Below are 20,627 nucleotides of genomic sequence, written 5' to 3'. Positions count from 1 at the left end.
AAATTCGGGTTTCTCCTCATGCTTGAAGAGAATTTCTGGGCTTCAGGAATCTCATCTGCAAGAAGATGAATCCACTGTGGTTCTTCCTCTTCCTGGTGTCAGCTCCCAGAGGTGAGTTTCTCAGGGATTCAGATGTGAACACCTGGGGAAGCTGCATCTGAGCCCATGAGTCACCGTGGTTCTCTCTGTCCACAGGTGCCCTGTCCCAGGTGCAGCTGCAGGAGTCGGGACCCAGTCTGGTGAAGCCCTCACAGACCCCCCTCCCTCACCTGCACTTTCTCTGGATTCTCATTAACCAGCTATGCTACAGTAGCCTGGGTCCGACAGCCTCCAGGAAAGGGGCTGGAGTGGGTTGCGGGGATAGATAGTGATGGAAGCGCATATTATAACCCAACTCTTAAGTCCCGGCTCCGCATCACCACGGACACCTCCAAGAGCCAAGTCTACTTATCGCTGAGCAGCCTGACAACTGAGGACACAGCCGTGTATTACTGTGCAAGAGACACAGTGAGGGGAAGTCAGTGTGAGCCCAGACACAAACCTCCCTGCACGGAGGCCCGTTACCACCAGGGGTCGCACAGGACCCAACAAGTACAGGGCTGCGACCTGCAGCAGGTGCATATATGGGCTGGGAGGGAATTCTTGTTAGATCCTGTGCTTTCCTCTTCCTGCCCAGGACCTCTACCAGAGACTCTGTACTGTATCCTAATGTTTCATTGCTGTGGATTATGAAGTGTCTAAAAATTTTTGTGTGCATATACATATTTGCTTTTTATTTTTATTATAGCTGTGTATATATATATTCATATGCACAGACACATATAATACTCAAGAATTAAGGTTGTTTATCATTTCTTTATCTTTTTCTCAAAGGAGCTCAAAAAAACCCTGCAGCTCACCATAATTTTCAATTTCAGCCTGAAGTTTGTGAAACGTGTAAATATCCTGACAATGCACATGAGATTTTTAAACAGTATTAATTGTTGTTTTGTTTTTGTAGATGTGGAAGGAAGAGACACACCATCCTGCTTTCAGGCAACCTGTACAGGCATTCTGAATTCTGCAGCGGGCAGTGTTATAGACTCTAACGCCAGAGCGCTCCAATACTGCACATGCAATTATCCTCATTATTCACAGATTCCAAATCTGCCAATTCACCTACTTCTAGCTTTTATGAGCACCCTAAAATAAATACTGTCATTTTGTGGTCATTCACAGACATTAAAAATGTGGCCGGTTGTTTGAATCAGGCAACACACATGCGCGCACTAACACACACACACACACACATACATACACACACACACACACATTTTCCCAGCTGAGGTCAGTCAAGGTGATGCTCTCTTTAATTGTTTCAACTCCCGTCCTGTAATTGAGCACTTTCTGGGGTCAAATTAGTGCCATGCTTTTCACATTTCCGTGATTCTTGGCGATTGTTTAAAGTAGTCCCAGGCATAGGGCTGAGGAACAGTCTAGTGTCCCTACGCACAAGTGGCTGTGAGTGGACTTAGGGAAAATATACATGAGACATCAGCTTCATTCAGGCATGAGTTATATGGCCATGGGTGCTGAAAATGATACTCATGTTTCCAATATAAAGTTCATCGGAAACCTGAAGACAAAACTCGTTGCTGCACATGGGATGCAGCCTTGGAAACTTCACTTAATTCCAAATACAGCCTGGCAAGTGTGGGCTTATGGCCAAGAAGAGGGTGGGGTGGAGTGGACTGGAAATTATTAACAGAAGAAATACAGGCTAAGGGGATTCTGGTTACATAGACTCAAAAGGATTCTTGCTAAATGGAGACCAGGGTGATCAGATACCGTGTGGGTGATAGGAGGTTTGATGGCTTTGATCAACTACTGCGGGTGATCAGAGTTCAAGGGTAGGGGATTCTCATTATTCTCACTTAGCAGGGCTCTTCACAAAAACTGGTCATGCACATATAAACACAGAAGCCCACAGGTCAAGACTAGTTGAGAAGAGAATTGCAAGGATCCTGTTGGCAAAGGGGTGGTCAGGGGTCTTTGTCACACTTAAGAAGAGGAATAATGAACAGACAAGTAAACCAGGGATGCACACAGAAACACAGAGAAAAGACCATCTGAGGAGTCAGTGAGAAGACGTCCATCTGCAAGCAAAGGAGAAAGGTCTGAGAAGGACCCAAACCTGCTAACACCGTGACCTTAGACTTCTTGCCTCCAGGCCTGAGAGGAATCCATTGCTCTTGTTTAATCCACCAGTCTGTTATTCTGTAATGGCCACACTAGCCAACGAGTACACCTATAATATAGACGCAGATAGACATATATGGAAATGTAAGTATCGTATTGGAAAAGGAACATCACCCATTCTTCAGAGGTGACATGAAGCTGTGTCCACTCTGGATCTCAGCCAGCACCCTCCGCCAGAGCCCTAGAGAAGGACCAGCCATGACCATCTTTATATGGAAACATGCTTCCCACCTGCACATCACGCCCAGGCTCAAGGGGAAAGCACAGCACCTGTGCTAGTCAGAATCAGGGTTCTCAACTTCACTGACATAACTCTCTGAAAGTCAAAGCATTGATCAAAATGAACATGAAAATCTTCTGGTCATTCCTCCTCTTGCGGGCATCCCTCAGCTGTGAGCATCTCCTGGGTCTGAGGAAGGTGGGGTTACAGGGTGACATCAGTGAACTGGGTGTTTCCTTGTTTCCCCTTTGCCAGGTGTCGTGTCCCAGGTGCTGGTGCAGGAATCTGGCCCAGGACTATTGAAGACCCTCTCCCTTACCCGCTCAGTCTCTGGATTATCCATCACAAACAGTGCTGGCTGCTGGGACTGGATCCCTCAGCCCCCAGGGAAAGGGCTGAGGTGACTGGGGTGCTTTGGTTCTGGGAGTAGCACAGCATACAAGATGTCTCTCCAGAAATGTCTCTCCACCTCCAGAGACACCTCACAAATTCAGTTTTCCCTGCAGCTCAGCTCCGTGATGACCTAGGACACAGCCCTGTGTTACTGTCCCAGTTGGTTCAGTGAGAAGTCAGGGTGAGTCCAGACACGACCCTCCCTGCAGGGGCCTCCCCCACCACCAGGGGGCGCTCAGGGTCATCAGGAAACAAGAGGACCCATTTCAGGGCAGGTGCAGAGGTTGGTATGGAGGGATTCTCTCTCAGAAGCTGTGGTTTCCCCACTGGATCATTGCCACCCTGGAAGCCTCATCCACAATGATTCCAGGGAACTTTCTTGTTTCTAAACTTGAGACGTTTTTCATGGATTCAGGCTTCTCTGTCTTTCCCCATCTATCTTTGGAAGAGCCGCACAGATATATTTCTTCTTGAGACCTTTATTTGAAGATTAGGTTAATACTTTCTGTTATTAGTTGTCAAGTTTTTAATCGTTTAATGACATAAATAATTTTTACTGTTGAACTTTAAATCTGCTTTCCACCATCAGATGGATTTATCCTACCATCCCCATTAGATATATTTATTCAATCTCTTTATATAAGTATGAATCAAGATATTTGTTTCATACATTGTGTTAAGGTTATATACTAAGGCATTTTCTTTGCTTCTGTAATTGTGACCACTTGTCAGCCACGGGGAGCTCTTTCAGATTGTCTCCTGTATCCTCTTTATGGGCCCCCATCCATTTCTGTGAACTTCCTTACTTTCTGGTGCTACAAGAGTCTGCAGGATAATCATGTGTATTCTCTTCTCTGGCCCTAGAATTAGCCATGCCTCAGCTGAGTTGCGGATCCTTTTCTGGAGAATAGTAACAGGAATCAGAAGACTGGGTATTAGGATACTAATGTTGGTGTCCTGTCTACTGGGAGCATTGGCTCTAGACCCTATAAGCTAAAAGACCTTGGAAATATATCTGTGTGCACTACCCCACATATACACACAGACGTCTGCAACTAGCTCTGTATCTCACCTTCTGACCTGTGTTAAGGTAAATGTGAGACAATTCTTACATCTCCAATCCTAGTGCAACAACACATGGTTAAATCCAGAGTTTCCTCCTTGCTTCTCTGTTACTTTCCATCCAACAGTAAGAAACCTCTCTCCACAGATTCCATCCAGCTACTAATTGTTCAATTCCACATGCACAGTAGTAACTGAATGCTTAGCCTGACTCCTGATGGAAATACCGTTATCCACCAGGCTCTAGTGCTTACGTGCAGTGGCTTAGAACTTAGTCTTCAGACTCCACTCATTGCCAAAGTCAAAACCTACTTTCCCTCCTTCTCCAGCCATGTTAATTCATAGATTCACTATATTAGGTATCATCTATACAGTGTGCATCGTCCACCCTTCAGTATCTGAACTTCTAAATGAAATTTATATTTATATTAAAAAGGTTCTCCTATTACTGTATATATTTTGACATATTCGTAGTGCAATGGTTCCACCACTGCAATTTCATAGAGAAGAATTTCACTATCCTTAAATATTGTCCATGTTTATCTTATGAAAATCCTTCTCCCAAATTCCTGATAAATGCTCATCTGACTGGTTCATATATAGACTTGCCTTTTCCCAAAGGTGAAATAGATGAAACTGAACGTTTTCAGACCGATTTTTTAATTAGCAATATGCATTTAGGATTCCCTCATGTCGTTTCATGGTATAATAGTTTAATATTTAGATTGCTGAATACAATTTCACAGCATGGATACATCGCTCACTGTTTATCTGCTAATTTATGGAAGAACGTATTTGTGGCTTCCATTTTTTCTCTATTGTAAATGAAGAGACCACAATAATTCATGGGCAGTCAATGATGGAGCTCTAAGTATCAAGTCACTTATGTAAATATTACGAGCATGACCTCTGGGGTCTTACATTAAGCTCTGTCTAGGTGTGTAAGTGACTGCTCGGCCCACAGGGCCTGCACCCACTCACCCTGCTTACTCATGGGCAGCACTCCCGCCTCCCACCATCAGTCAGTGTTGGTCACAGAGAATGTGGTCATGACCAGGACCTGCAAACTCCACCCAAATGAATGAGGTTCCCCAGGGAGCTCTGTGTGGACGTGAAAACCACCCCCAAGTCGTATGTATTGTTTATGACTACAGAACTTTGACTCCAATTTGCATGCTGTTCTTCTGATCCTGGTGAGTTCAGCTGGACCCGAGCTGTTGGGTGGACTCCCTTTTGTTCTCTGTGACTTAGAAGCCTAGCCTGAAGGCAGCCAGGCTGTTTTCTTGGCCGTTTTTCTCCTGGCTCACTGCCTAACCTTTAATGCCTTACCACTCTTATGGTAAGAAAACAAAACGAAAATGAAAACAAAACACAAAAGTCAAATCCAACCAGGAAAAGATAGCTTATGAGAGAGATAACCTTGAGATCTCAGAAAGATCCAGTGTAGCCAGGCCAACCTGCTACTCATTGCTACTCACCACTACCCCCTCCCCGCCCCCCCCCCCCCGCCTTCTGATTGCCTCTTGACCTTTGATTGGAGGCTGTTTTCATTGATTTCTTATGGTGAGGATGCTGGAGAAGAGATGCTTCTCTCACTCAGAAGGAGATCCTGGGCCCATATTTTCACTTCAGCTGCTCAAATGACAGGTTTAAATAAGGATAAAGAATCCAAAAGAGGAATTCAGGTGGGTACATTATACAGAGACAAGATTATTTTTATATCCTCTTCACTCTTCATGCTTCAGAAGTCGACCCATTAGCACTTTGGCTCAGTGTTCTCCTGCTCCTTGTCCCAAACCTGCCCCCATCTTAGGAGGGAGTGGGTGCGAGGGTGGGAAAACCCAGCTTCTTCGATAGGTACTGTAACACAAAGCCAGTGAATTGCAGGCAAAAACCACTTCATCATAATTTGCAGGAAGCTCTGTCCTGGTGTTTTTTTTTTTTTTTTGGTACGCGGGCCTCTCACTGCTGTGGCCTCTCCCGCTGCGGAGCAGAGGCTCCAGACGCGCAGGCTCAGCGGCCATGGCTTACGGGCCCAGCCGCTCCGCGGCATGTGGGATCTTCCCGGACTGGGGCACGAACCCGCGTCCCCTGCATCGGCAGGCGGACTCTCAACCACTGCGCCACCAGGGAAGCCCTACCTTTGACTTTTAAATGAACACTGAAATCAGCCTCTCTGGGGTATCTCGCTATTTTCTTCTTTCAGGTGCTATGGGACACCTTCAATCCTTTTTAGAGAAGGAGGACTGGAGCAGTGCCCTGTGCCCTTCCGGCAGGAGAGAAGCTCATGCACTTTATCGTTTCTCTCTCCCATCTTTTGTCTGAGGGAATCCCAGAAATAGCTATGATGGTAAAATATGTGAACGGCTTACTATTTATATCTGGTCTTCAGGTGCCATAATAATCATAATACATATAATTAAATATGTCCAACTAAGTTGGTGGTAAGTCTTATTTCATTTCAATGTTACTGTTCGTATTTGAAAATCCAGGATAGTTTCATCTGGAACCGGCTGTTCTGTCATTCATCAGAACTGGCTTTCTGGAGAACTGTGTTGTGCCTCCGTGATCATGCTGTGCACCCCATGCTGGAAGCTTCACTCCCCTCCCAGTGGGAGCGCAGCTTCTCATTTCCTCAGCCTTCTGTTCATGATTTATGGATCAGATGGAGGATGATGTTGGCTCCATCTGGAAAGTGGGTCAGGCAGTCTTTGAGGAGACACATTGGAGGTCTTGAAATAGTGCTCTGGATACAGACTCCATAAGTAGAGAGACTGATATGGAAGAGGAGAAAGGGCTGGACTCTCCGGAAGTGAAATCAGATTTCTCCTAGAGTGGACTTCGTCAAAGGCAGAGGCTCAGCACAGTTGAAGGCAGGCATTAAAAACCCTTTCTGATCTCAGATACCTCCCTCAGAGCCCTGTCTGAGCACCGAAACTGGCCACAAGTAGACTGTTGGCCATTGGGCTAAGTCAGTCAGAAAAGCTGACTGTGTTACCGAGGAGGAGTAATATCTTGGCACCTACTGGAACAGTTACACCATTTCTTTGCCAGACTTGTCAGTCCAATGAATTGTAAAGGGTGAGGGGTACCCTATCCCATGCTCATACCTCCCCCCAACCCAAGGAGGTCAGCCATCTCCCTGAATCCTGTGTTCATAATTTCCTTGTTTTTATTTTCATCTGTGTGAGGATAACACAGTTCATTCATCTGTTCTCCTGTGGACAGGCATTCAGGATTTCCAGGTTTGTGCTGTTTAAACAGTGATGTTATTAACATTCTTGTATATATTATAGGGTATACATGGGACAGAGTTTCTTAGGTGTATATATCAAGAGTGAAAGTGCTAGACCATAGAGTAGGTGAATGTTTGGCATTACTAGATAATCCAAAATTATTTTCTAAAACGATCATACTAATTTACATTTCTACCAGCAGGGCATAAGAGATTTTGTGAATCCACATCTCCTCCATCCTTCCCACAACCAGTGCCAACAACTTGGCATTATTGGACTTTTTAATTTTTGCCAATCATATAGATACAACTCATATGTCTCGTGTTTTGATTTGCATTTCCACGCTCACTAATGAGGTTGAACATTTGCTTTATGTGTTTACTGGCCATATGTGTTTCTTCTGTTTTGAAATTTCTGTTCATGTCTTGTGCTCATTTTTCAGTTGGGATATAAGTACTTTAAACTGATACATAGGAACAGTGATTTTTCTAAGCAATAGAATTAAGTTTTATTCTAAAATTAGGATTCTACTCCCAAATGAAGTTGGCACACATTATTTTATATATTAATATTATTCTTACTCTAGGAAAACCTTAATTGCATCTGAAATTCAGAGGGTATGAATGGGCAGCCGCATTCACGACCTTTGGAATATTACAATCCTGAATTCAACAATTTTCAACCATCTCAACCATTATCATCCTGCTTTCCCCATCCACTTCTAGTCTAAACCACCCTTGTCTCTCACTTTGACTAATGCAACAGCTTCCTAACTGGTCTCTCTGCTTCTATTCTTGCCCTCCTCAGTCAGTCTCTATAGCAGCCCCCATGATTTTGTTACTCCTGTCAAAACCCTCCCATGACTTTCAATTGCCCTCGTAATAAAACCAAAACTCACTGCCACAGTGCAAAAAGCTCTATGTGATTTGATTGTTGCCTTCTCTCTCCATCCACCTTTCCTTGACCTCTATCCACACAGAAATTTTTGCTGTTCCTGGGACAGACCAGGCTTGATACTCTCTCAGGGGTTTTATGATCATTATCTTCTGCTGGGAAAGTTGTTCTCCTGAGTCTTCCCATGTATCGGTCTTTCACACCGTTCACTCTCCTACTCAATGCCACTTAACCAGAGGTGCTTTCCCTGACCTCCAATCTTGATATATCTTCTTATCCCACTTTATTTTTCCTCACAGGACATATTACATCTGAATGTAAGTGCCACAATGGCAGAAACTTGACTTGTTTCCTGCAGCATCACTTTTATATAGAATGGTGTCTGGCACATAGTGGACCCCCCAATAGGTATTTGTTAAATAAAATAAAATAATAAATAATGTAGATGAGAATGCTACCCAAAACTTCTTCGGTTGTTCACCTAGATGTTCACAGATAGCATTAAATCAGCATAGGTAAACCATTATCATACAGAATCGTTTCTAAGAACTAAGACGATTCTAGCTAGAATCAGGCTGATTCTAGAAAATCAAGTCAATCTTGGAGAATACCTAGAGTTGGTAGTTCTTTTTTTTTTTTTAACAAACTTTATTAGGTACATTTTACATATCGCCAGTTTCTAGTGTAAAACTCAAATGATTTTAAATAACTTTACTGAAAATAACTTTACTGAGTGGTACAGCTACCATCATCAGTTTTAGAACATTTTCATCCCCCTCAGTAAGATTCCCTTGTGCCCATTTATAGGTGATTCTTTTTTTTTTTTTTTTTCCTACAGTTGATTCTCATTCCCATTTCCAGCCCCAAGCAACCACTAGTCCACCTTTTGTCTCCATACATTTACCTTTTCTGGACATCGCATCTCAATACAACGTGTGGTCTCTGGGTCCAGCTTCTCTCACTTAGCATAACGTTTCTGAGCTTTATCCGTGACACGGCATGTGCGGGCAATTTGTTCATTGCTATGGCTGACTAGGATTCTGCCATATGGCTGTACCACACTGTGTCTATCCATTCCCCAGTTGATGGGCCTTGTCCGTGGTTTCTGGGCTCCGGCTACTGTGAGTAAAGCTGCCGTGAACATTCATGTGTGTGTCTTTGTGTGGACATGCTGCTTTCATTTCTCTTGGGCAAATGCCCAGGAGTAGAGTCGTTGGGTCACACGATAGTTTATGTTCAGCTCTTTTGAGAAACTGCTAATCTGTTTTCCAAAGTGACTGTGCCACTTTACACTCCCACCAGAAGTATATGAAGGCTCCTGTTTTTCCACATCCTCACCAGCATTTGTTATCATCTGTCTTGTTTATTATAGCCCTTCTAGTGGGTACGTAATGGTATCTTGTGGTTTTGATTTTCATTTCCCTAAAGGCTAATGACGTTGAGTATCTTTTCATGCGCTTATTAGCCAATCGTATATCTTCTTTGGAGAAATGTCTATTCAAAGTGTTGGCAGTTCTTAAAGGTCTTAAAGGAGAGGAAGCGTATTTGTGGAAGTTTTCTCAATACACAGAATTAACTTCTACAAAGGCAGATATAGGATGGGAGTGTGCAAATTACTTATAAAGGAAGAGTGTAAACAGCATAGCTTTGTTAGAATGGAGTATCTCCAAAATGTAGTGGAGGACTAGTGGGATGGGCAAAAAAAGTTAGTAAATGGCCTTGAATGCCAGGTTGAGTAATGCAGTGTGAGAGGAGTGGTAGCACAAAGAGATTGGATTTTGATGCCTAAAAGAAGTACTTGGGTTAAATATGCCTGCACTAGTTTTCTTGTTTGTAGGGACATAACAGGATATATTCCTCAGTCTATTATAGGACTGTAGGAGAAGAATAGATTCCAATGACCATTTGGTTCATTTGTCTATCCAGGCAGAATTAAATATAGCTCATTTCTGATACATGGATATAGTTTCTACTGGAGATCACAAATTATTCTTCAAGGAAAGTTATTCTCTTCTGCTCTTGGCTAATCCATTTCAATTAAAAACAACCCTGACATTCAGAAAAGCCTTCTTACTGCTTTCTTCTTTCTTTCTTTTACTTTTCTTTATAAATTTATTTATTTATTTGGCTGTGTTGGGTCTTCGTTGCTGCACGCAGGCTTTCTCTAGTTGCGGTGAGCGGGGGCTACTCTTTGTTGCGGTGTGCAGGCTTCTCATTGTGGTGGCTTCTCTTGTTGCGGAGCATGGGCTCTAGGTGCGCGAGCTTCGGTAGTTATGGCTCGTGGGCTCAGTAGTTGTGGCTCACAGGCTCTAGAGTGCAGGCTCAGTAGTTGTGGTGCACGGGCTTAGTTGCTCTGCGGCATGTGGGATCTTCCCGGACCAGGGGTCAAACCTGTGTCCCCTGCATTGGCAGGTGGATTCTTAACCGTGGTGCCACCAGGGAAGTCCCTCTTACTTCTTTCTTCACTTTTAGTTACATTTTAATTTTTTACTCTAAAATATCTGATTTGGGATATAAAAACGAACAATTGAGATAGCTACTTTTCGTCACATTCGGTCTTCATGATACTGCAGATTCTTGAAAACTGTTTCTCTTTTTAGCCTTTGTTCCCTAGTCTGCTTTTTCTATGCTCATGAAGAACCCATCCCTCCGCACACACTGTGATAAGTGATGGCCATATAGACTGGAAGCCAGCCCCATCACCCAAGAACATTCACTGACACAGTGAACAAAAGGAACTGAAAGCTTCCTGTGCCAAAACTTCTCTAAAATTCTCCTGTGTTTGAATAGGGAGTTGTTGGTAAAGACCAGGCAAAATTTTCCCTGAAACTATTGATTCCCAAGGGTAAATCAAAAGGACAAGTGGAAATGATTTATATATGCCACAGGACTCAGGCTTCTGCCTCAGACCTACTTAAATGCTAGTACCGAAAGCAATCAAAAGAAGACACTTCTAAGTAAACGTCAATAACTGTCTCACAGGTATGGACGTTCTCTCTTCCCTTTCCCTGGGGACAACCCAGACTTACAGCTAATCTGTCATTGAGCACTTACTGTCTGTAAGAGGAGGAGAAAGAGGAGGAAGAGGAGGAGAGACCAACTGACCACAGATTAGATAGGAAATCTTAAAGTAAATTTCTTTGCCTCCTTTTTTTTTTTTTTTCTTTAGGGATAGCAGCAGAGGTCTGGAGGAAACTTTTTTTTTTTTTTAAGTAGGCATACATAATATTACTGTTAAAATAAAACGATAGATTTGCAGAACTGTTTTGTACCTGGATTCATATTTAGGTTTGTCATTTTCTTAGCCTGCGGCTATTCCTGAAACATGTGCAGTGATTGTCTTCTTTCACATTTTGTTGGCATATATTTCCATGTTATGTTTCTTTGTTTTCCTTTTCCATACAATCCTGATGTTAAGATGATGTCTGCAATTTCAACAATATCAACGTTACTGGATTAATTTCCTTCAAGTTTTTTAAAATAACAGCAAAAAGTTTATAAGCAGCTTACTACTCTAAACTTGTTCTTTATAAGTTTGTTTGGATTTACAAGTTTCTGCTCTTCATCAATGAGGAACTGTCATTAGTTAGTGTATCCTATGTGTGCATGATCCTGGGCACTTGAAGATCTCAACTTGCAGAAGCTCCTGTGTTCGGATGGAGAGACGAGTCCTAAACTGATCATGAAGTAAACCCCCATTATGCCCAAGGTACTATGCTGATGAAAGCTATATCATGAATTATAACAACATATGGGTACACATGGTGTGAGGGGCTTCCCTCCAGCAAGGGAAGCAGGCAAAATCGAGCAGAGACAAAATAATCCATTTCCCATCTTTTGCTATCCACAAAGTCCATATTTCGGTAAACTTTGTTTCAAATTTTTTGGTTGTTCTTATTTCTTAATAAGAAAAAGAGACGATCCTTGCATTGAATGGAGTTGAGCTTTGAATAATTAATTTGGTGTAATTTTTTTGTGAAGGTCGTATTGGTCCTTTCCTGCACTGCTGAATGTCAGGTCAGTGTCATGGGACATTGTTTGGAGACATACTTCGCCTCAGCACATTCAGGATTCTCCTAACATAAGTGCCATTTCCTGGCGTTTTCTTCCCTTGTGATCAGGAAGTTCTTCAAGTGTCTTTAGTTTACAGAACCATTTTGTGTGCATGGGGGTAAGGGGATTAGGGAAACTAGCAATTTGGGTCAAAGCCCTAGTGACTCTATAGATGATACTGCGTTTGCACTTCACTGGGAATGCAAGAACAGCCCAAGTCATGACTTCACAGTGAAAAACAGAGGAGACGACTCTGGAAAGAGCAGGAGTGTTGTTAGAAGCGATGCTGACAGGGAGTAAGAGTTTTAAGGGTAAACTGGAGGCAGATGAGAATAAACTGCTAAGTAAAAAACATAAACATCTTGAGCAAGCTTTCTCAGTTAGAAATAGTTTTTTTTTCTTGCTAGATTTCAGGCATATTTTCATCCCTTAATTTGACTTTCTCCTCTTTCCACATTAAATGGATGGAAAAGTGTTACCAAAAAGTCAGGGGTTATAATGATGAAAAGCACATCTCAGAGCAGTGGTTCTCAAAGTGTGTTCCCTGGACCAGCAGTTTTAACATCACAGGGGAATTTGTTAGGAATGCAAATTCTCAGGCCTTATTCTAGACCTACCAAGTCAGCAGTTTTGGGGCTAAGGCCACTAATTTGTGCTTTGACAAAAGTTCTCCAGGTATATCTAGTGTGTATCAACATTTGAGAACCACTGGTGTAGTGATTAAGGGTATGACATCTGGAGCCAGATAGCTGTAGTACTTAGGGCAATTCATTTGTTTGTTTGTTTCCCATCTGTAAAATGGTAGCTGTACCAAACTCACAGTGTGGTAATGGAGACTAAATGAGCTAAAGTGTGTAAAATCCTTAGAGCAATGCCTGGCCACTGTAAGTGCTATATAAATGATTAGGTGATGATGATAATCTCTTTATAGGTGTTATTTTCATTTTTTCCCCCCACAGGGTACATTTCACAATTTACAGCACAGTTTTTTGTTTACCAGGAGAGCTTCTCCCCTATTATCTTAGAGTTATTTTCCATGGCTCAAAGCAGCATTTCTCAGCATGTGTTCCATGGCTTATTTGCATCAAAACCACCTGTGGTGCTTATTAAAATGCAGATTCTTAACTTCCCCCCAGACCTACAGCAGTGATCAGAATTCTCTAGTGACTCTTCTTCACCCAGAAATTTCAAAACCACCACCCTTGGATAACAAAGACTATGATCTTCATTTTGCAAATGGGAACGTGAGGCACAGGGGGTAGCATAAGCTCAGGGAAATCCAGAATCTCAGTAAGACCACGAATAAGAACTGGATTTCTGATTTTGTGTTCTATTGACAGATTATGCTGCTTCTTTGTGGCTTTATTTGCTTTATCAAGAATTTGATTCGGGTTGTGCCACTTTGTTTACTGAGACCTAGCATTATTTAACCTAAAAATAACATTTACATTATAAATCTAGAACTATCAAAAATGATGAGTTCCGAAAAATATACCTGGACCATTATCCATCACTCAGCTAAAACTGTTTCAGTTGTGGCTGTATCTAATACATCACTATTTTTTTTTTAAGTTAAGTATTCTTAAAAATTAATTAAATTTTTTTGGCTGCGCTGGGTCTTCGTTGCTGTGCCTGGGCTTTCTCTAGTTGCGGACAGTGGGGGCTACTCTTCGTTGCGGTGTGTGGGCTTCTCATTGCGGTGGCTTCTCTTGTTGCGGAGCATGGGCTGTAGGCGCACAGGCTTCAGTAGTTGTGCCTCGTGGGCTCTAGAGCGCAGGCTCAGTAGTTGTAGCGCAGGGGCTTAGTTGCTCCGCAGCAGGTGGGATCTTCCTGGACCAGGGCTCGAACCCATGGGCCCTACGCTGGCAGGTGGATTCTTTTCTTTTTTTTGTGGTATGCGGGCCTCTCACTGTTGTGGCCTCTTCCGTTGCGGAGCACAGGCTCCGGACGCGCAGGCTCAGTGGCCATGGCTCACGGGCCTAGCCGCTCGGCAGCATGTGGGATCTTCCCAGACCGGGGCACGAACCTGTGTCCCCTGCATCGGCAGGTGGACTCTCAACCACTGTGCCACCAGGGAAGCCCTGGCAGGTGGATTCTTAACCACTGCACCACCAGGGAAGTCCCTAATACATCACTCTTATGTTAAAGATGAACTAAAAGGGCTCAGAGAGGTTGAGGAAACTGTCAAAAGTCACATGACTAGACATCAGCAGTGTGGAAATCAGAGCTTGGTCTCCCAACTGCCAATCCAGTGTCCTTTCGCCATATCCCACTGTCCTAATCCTTGCTGATTTAAATGATTTAAAGGAGCACTTAAATTTTAGAAACAACTTTACCTATACTGCTCACATAAAATCTGGTCTCAGCAGTTTTTTTTAACCTCCTTTAATTTCTTTTACTTAAAGATATGCTAATATCACATCTTCCTTTTTACAGTAATGATAAATCAATAATATACTGACAACTAATAACTCAAAGCTCCACTGCATAATGCTTTTTCATCAGTGCAAATTTGACTGTTCTAAAGCAGTTAGATTGACTTTTCAGGCTGTGATGAAAACGCTTTGGGCCTTGTCACACAGGGCCTACAGGTCTTGTATACACTGACCTATTACAGTCAAGCTCCCACACAGTATTAATATGCATTTAGATAACTTAGCTCTTAACTTGAGGCTACACAGGGATATTTATCTCCTCTACAAATCACGCTCGTGTAATTGGTGGGACAGAGGTGCTATTCATGCCAGGATCACTTGATTATCCTATAAAATGATTTTCTTTTTGTCTCAATTGTTTGTATTTTTATATTATATATGAACTTCATCTTAATGCAGTCATCTTTTCCCACTTCTCTTTCCTGCTAAGTTTCTTTTCATCTTACCCTTAGCTAGTTCACTACTACTTACTACCTAGTTAACTACTCCTCATTTTTACATCTTAGCTCAACTGTTACCTCCTCATAGAAGTCTTCCTTTTCTTTCTCTCTCTCTATAAGAATCTCCCTGCCCCCATACCATGCACTCTTTGTAACTTTACAGCGTTTATTTCTTCATGGCACTGATCACAATATGTAATTTTAAAATTTATTTGTTTGCTTTTTTATTGTTTCTCTCTCTATACACTTGACTGTGAGGTCCATGTGTCCATCATGCAGGTGTCTGCCCGAGTACTAAGCATGATGCCTGATACACAGCAGAGGCTAAGCCAACATTTGTTGAATGAATATGTCTGTGAGTTGCTGTGGAATTTTGTAGTCTGCTTAGAGGGGTATGAGTACGTGTTATATCTTGGTCCCCTATGATAACTTCTTTTGGATGATCTCCTTCAGTGACAGACACTAACATAGACGTAGGGTTGTCTATCTACTCAGTTAGTTTCCTTGACTCCAGATCTATTAAATGGACAGGCCTCCTAGACCATTTGGACCATGGTACCTTATCGTGAGTAAACCTAGGTTTTCTAGATCATTCTAGACCACGATGTACTATCTTCCAGAGCTTGTATTCTATGGTAGCCTCTGGTCACAGGTGGTTATTGAGCACTTGAAATGTAGCTAGTATGAAGTTCCATATGCTGTGAGTGTAAAATACACATTGGATTCTGAGGATTTAGTATAAAAATGTAGAATATCTCAGTAATACCTGTCATACTGTTTACTTATTGAATAACATTTTGGGTCTATTGGGCTAAATAAAATATATTATTACATTTAATTTCACTTTTTTTCTTTTTACTCTTAAAAAGTGCTACTGGAACATTTGAGATTATATATGTGGATCACATTTGTGACTCACATTATATTTCTATTGGGCAGTGTTGTTCTAGACCTAACTAGTTCACCTCTGTTGTTTGGCAGTGTGGACTGAAGGTGATCCCCTGAAGGGAATGCCCAAATTGCAAGAGCCTCTCATAGCCTGCTCCATTCTTGTTAGCTGTGCACTAGGGGAAGAACTGGCACTCCAGGAGAGTGGCTCAGGTGTCATTTCAGTACTCCCTCAGTGTCAAATCACGAGGCCCACATACAGTTTGCATCCCGAGACACAGAAACTTCAAATATATTGTTAGTGTCCATATATCTTGCTTAAAATAATGATAGGACCAGAACCCAGATCCTTCAATTATGCTAAGTCATTGAATTACTTATAGAAGGACTGACTAATAAAATTATATCTTCCTTTTAAAATGCAATACTAGAAAATTTTAAAGGATTGTTAATTAGTTATACAGGTTTTCTTTAAAAAAATCAATTAATGATGAAATTACACCAGTCTTTAGACAACTAAATAGAAAATCATATTGTATACTCTGATAAATTAAACAAACAGAAACTCCTATTATTGCCACGTGTGCTATAGTAGAGGATTAAACTGGGATGACCTTTATTTGGCAAAAGCATATACACTGCAAAGCAAAATTTAAACAAGTCAGATATGAACATGAACTCTACTTGTAAATAAACACAAATCTAATAACCATTCTTTGCAAAGCTATAAAAACTCCCTTGGAGACCATACACTGCAGTTTGGAAAACTGGTTGCTATGTCTTATTCCAAAAGCCCTCACCACTGACACATCAGGCAGACTTCTCTTCTTAGGTAAGGAGATGGATTCCTAAATAATTAGCTTCATCATCATTATCTTCTGGTTCATTCATTAGTTTAGCAAATATTTAGTGGGAACCAACTATGTGCCAGGCATCTGTGTGTTCTAGGTGCTCAAGATGCTACAGTGACCAATGCAGACAAACTTTTGCTCTTTGGAGCTTAAATTTTTGTGCTTAGGTATTTTCTCAACAGGAAGAATAAAATGAAAGGATAAAGCAAATCTAAGCAGTGCTACCTTAGAATGCCACAGGTAACTTTTTTTTTTTTTTTAAGTTGGGAATCGAAATGAATTTGAGACTTTCTATCCTGTGTCTTTCTTGGGGAATTTGAAAGTGGAGGTGCATATGGAAGGTGGAGGTGCATAAAACCATACCTATCCAAAGTACTAATTAGTATTTTCAGAATGAAAATGTCAGAAGACCCTTTAAAGTTTCAAATAAAACCATTAGACTGTGTTAAGGGATTTTCCAATCATTCTGGGGGGTCTTGGCATACTTATTCAGTTCTTCTTTCTTCTGCTGGGACATCCCAACCTATAGTTAACCAGATGTCTTAGTTCTTACATCCATTAATTCTAGGAACTCCCAGTCAGAATGGCTTCCCTTCCCGCCCAACAGACTCATTCTCATTCTCTCACAGTCCGAGTCCTGCCCCGGCACATATTCTCTCCCTTCCACATATTCACTTGCTTACACTTCCACAGGTTCCCCTTCATCCCTTTCAAGCAGAGAGGCTCCTTTAATATGGCATTTTCCCCTTAAAGTTCAGCCGGTAGATGTCTCCATTACTCCCTTATAGCGAAGACCTCGGCAAGTAGGGTTTAATCATTTCTTTAACCGACAACAAGGAAGAAGATTTGATAATTTGCCCAAAATGAGCAGATGCTCGGGAGGACACGTCTCCATCCTACGTCCCTTCCCTCCGATTTAAGCCACAAATGAAAACTACTTTCTCCCTCTTTACCAGGCAAAAGGAAAGGCTGATTTAACTAAGCATGCAAGATGCCAACACCCTCCTCCTCGGTACATCCAAGTTTCCTTCGCTCTGAGCCACCACAAGTCTGCTTCTCCCTTCACTCCGCCCACCCCACCTCTCACCCCCTCAGGTTCCCGAGTCATCAGGGAACGCGAGCGGGTGAAAGGACTCAGCGAAGCTGCATTCCGCGCCACCGCCTCCTCCTGCGCCTCGGGTTCAGCACTGGACAGCTCCCGCACCAGCCCAACAAACGGCAGTCGGCTGATTGACAGAGGAGCCGGCCAAACAGGGCACAAGACGACTTGAAGCCGCCCTACCAGGGTTTGGTTGCGGCCAAGCCGCCTCTTTAAACCGGCTTTCCTCCCGAGAGCAGGGAGAGGCAGGAGTGTGGTTTGTGGCCAAACTTAAAGACTCCAATTAACCAGCTGCCTAGCCCTCGTGGTTCCGGAAAGACAAACGCCTTAAAAGAAACCCTAGCTGCTACGCTCGCGGTGCGGGTCTGGGCGCGCGCGCTCCGCGCCTCGGGGCGAAGCGGACGAGGAGGAGCCTGAGCCGGGAGGCGGGAACGACCTGCCACGGGCGAGACGATGGAGCAGTGTCTTTGGCGGCCGCGGCGGCGGCGGCAGCAGCAGCAGCAGCAGCAGCAGCAGCAGCAGCTCCTGAACACACCTCAATGAGAGCGGCGGTGGAAGCTGCTAAGCAGAAAGACGTAAGCAGGCCAACTATAGCTGCCGGCGGCGAGAGGGGATGTAAGGTGCCGGGCTCCAGGCTGCGAGGTGCGCAATCCCGAGCAGACCCATGGTGGAGCAGGAGCAGCCGGCGTTGCCACAGGTGATCTGATCTCCTGCGACGGTAGCTCAGTCAGCCGCGCGTATGTCAGAACATCCCTACTTTAAAGTCCTTTTGGACTGGGTGCCAGCTGAAAAGGGGGAAGACTCCTAGAAAAAGTCTTAGTGCTGATAGATTGACGGCCAAAATTTAAAAAGTGACTCCCTCCGTTACCTCCTCTCCTTGCTGCGAGGCAGATGGGAGCCATGGCTAACCCCTTACTCTGCTGCCTCCTGCTCGTTCACCTGGGATTGGGAGCTGCCGGCGCCAGCCGCGACCCTCCAAGTCGGACGGATTCCTCTCGATAGAAGGCCCTGAGGGCGAAGCAGCACGCCCAGCAGCCGGCTCGAGCCTCTGCCTCGGACCCCTCGGCTCCCTGGAGCCGCTCCACCGACGGCACCATCTTGGCGCAGAAAATCGCCGAGGAGGTGCCCATGGACGTGGCCTCTTACCTCTACACCGGGGACTCCCACCAGCTGAAGCGAGCCAACTGCTCCAGCCGCTACGAGTTGGCGGGCCTGCCGGGGAAGTCGCCTGCCCTAGCCAGCTCCCATTCCTCCTTGCACGGGGCGCTGGACACGCTGACACACGCCACCAACTTCCTCAACATGATGCTGTAGAGCAATAAGTCGCGGGAGCAGAACTCGCAGGACGACCTGGAGTGGTACCGGGCACTGGTGCGGAGCCTCCTGGAGGGTGAGCCCAGCATCTCCCGGGCGGCCATCACCTTCAGCACCGAGTCGCTGTCCGCCCCAGCCCCGCAGGTCTTCCTCCAGGCCACGCGCGAGGAGAGTCGCATCCTGCTCCAGGACCTGTCCTCCTCAGCACACCACCTGGCCAACGCCACGCTGGAGACCGAGTGGTTCCGCGGCCTCCGGCGCAAGTGGAGGACTCACTTGCACCGCCGCGGCTCCAATCAGGGGCCCCGGGGCCTGGGCCACAGCTGGCGGCGCAGGGACGGTCTTAGCGGGGACAAGAGCCACGTCAAGTGGTCTCCGCCTTATCTGGAGTGCGAGAACGGCAGTTACAAGCCCGGGTGGTTGGTCACTCTCTCCGCTGCTTTCTACGGGTTGCAGCCTAACCTGGTCCCGGAATTCAGGTAGGGAGGGAAAAAAGATCAAAGCAAAGCCTTCCTTCCGGGTTCATGGGTAGGTGCGCGTGTGGGGAAGGAACACTGTGGCTGTGACATTTAGGCCTCCCACCTTCAAAGCAGAGACCCAGGCTGAGGGACACCCCACGCAGGCGCAAGTGCTTAGGGACAAGAAGTGCCCCGCATTTGTCAGCTTCAGACACTCAGCAAAAGCTTTTCTCTCAAATCAGTTCCCCTGCAAGGGGCAAGGGACGGGAGCTCTTGGTAGAGCTGAGAGATGCCCTATGTTTCTCTCTAGCCCTCGGGAGAGCAGGGAGGGGAGTTCCCGGTCAGGGGTGATGCACTGCACCCTGGCAAGCTCAGGGCATGCCAGCCAGGCACAGAGTGGCGTGCCAACTCACAAGAGTAGGAAAGGGAGTGGGAAGAAAAGAGTTCGTTATTCCCGCTACTTCGGGATAGCCTCTACCTACTTCCTCCTACGTGTGTAGTTTGAGGCGCCAGTCTGTTGTTAGTCAGTTACCAGAGCGCCTAATGAAAACGCTGCAATCCCCTGGGCAGTTCTGTCCCTTCAGCAGTGAGTCAGTCCCAGCAGCACAGCTGTCTCTAGGATCCATACTTTGCAGTTTGACAGGTGCGCTCCTTCTACTTGTCTCCCTCCTTCCCTCAACCCATCTCCCATTCCTTGGTCCCCTCTTTCTCCTGTTTTCTGTGTTAGGCACGCCTAGGGGTTCTCTGGCCCTTCACATACACACACTTTATAAATGAACCTGGTTGAGTCATCCTAGGGAGGGAGGGATCAGTTCTCACTGAATGTACTCAGGGAGCTCAGAGAAAATTTAGTAACAGTTCTGTATTTCCTGCCTCAAGGTGTAGCATTTGTGGGAAGATGAGAATTTGCAGATTAGCAGGTGGTAACTTGTGCCCTGGGACGTGCCTGATTTTTGAGGTGAGGGACTTTTAGAAGTAGCCCTGTTGAGTGAACATGAGGAACAGGAAGGAAAGAGTGGAAACTCCAAAGAAGGCCTGGGAGAAGG

The 20,627-nt window shown here is 44.5% G+C and overlaps 1 pseudogene; it reads left to right on the top strand.

Moving 5' to 3' along the window:
• Positions 1 to 17,134: 17,134 nt before the first annotated feature.
• Positions 17,135 to 20,307, top strand: LOC149748644 (metabotropic glycine receptor pseudogene; annotated as a pseudogene).
• The last annotated feature ends 320 nt before the right edge of the window (positions 20,308 to 20,627 follow it).

Source organism: Delphinapterus leucas, chromosome 8, assembly GCF_059928025.1.
Source record: "Delphinapterus leucas isolate spDelLeu-1000000601 "Yukka" chromosome 8, BTC_Dleu_Yukka2, whole genome shotgun sequence".
In the NCBI taxonomy this organism is placed as follows: domain Eukaryota; kingdom Metazoa; phylum Chordata; class Mammalia; order Artiodactyla; family Monodontidae; genus Delphinapterus; species Delphinapterus leucas.
The sequence above is the reverse complement of the archived record's forward strand: the minus strand, read 5'-3'. Positions and strand labels throughout refer to the sequence as shown.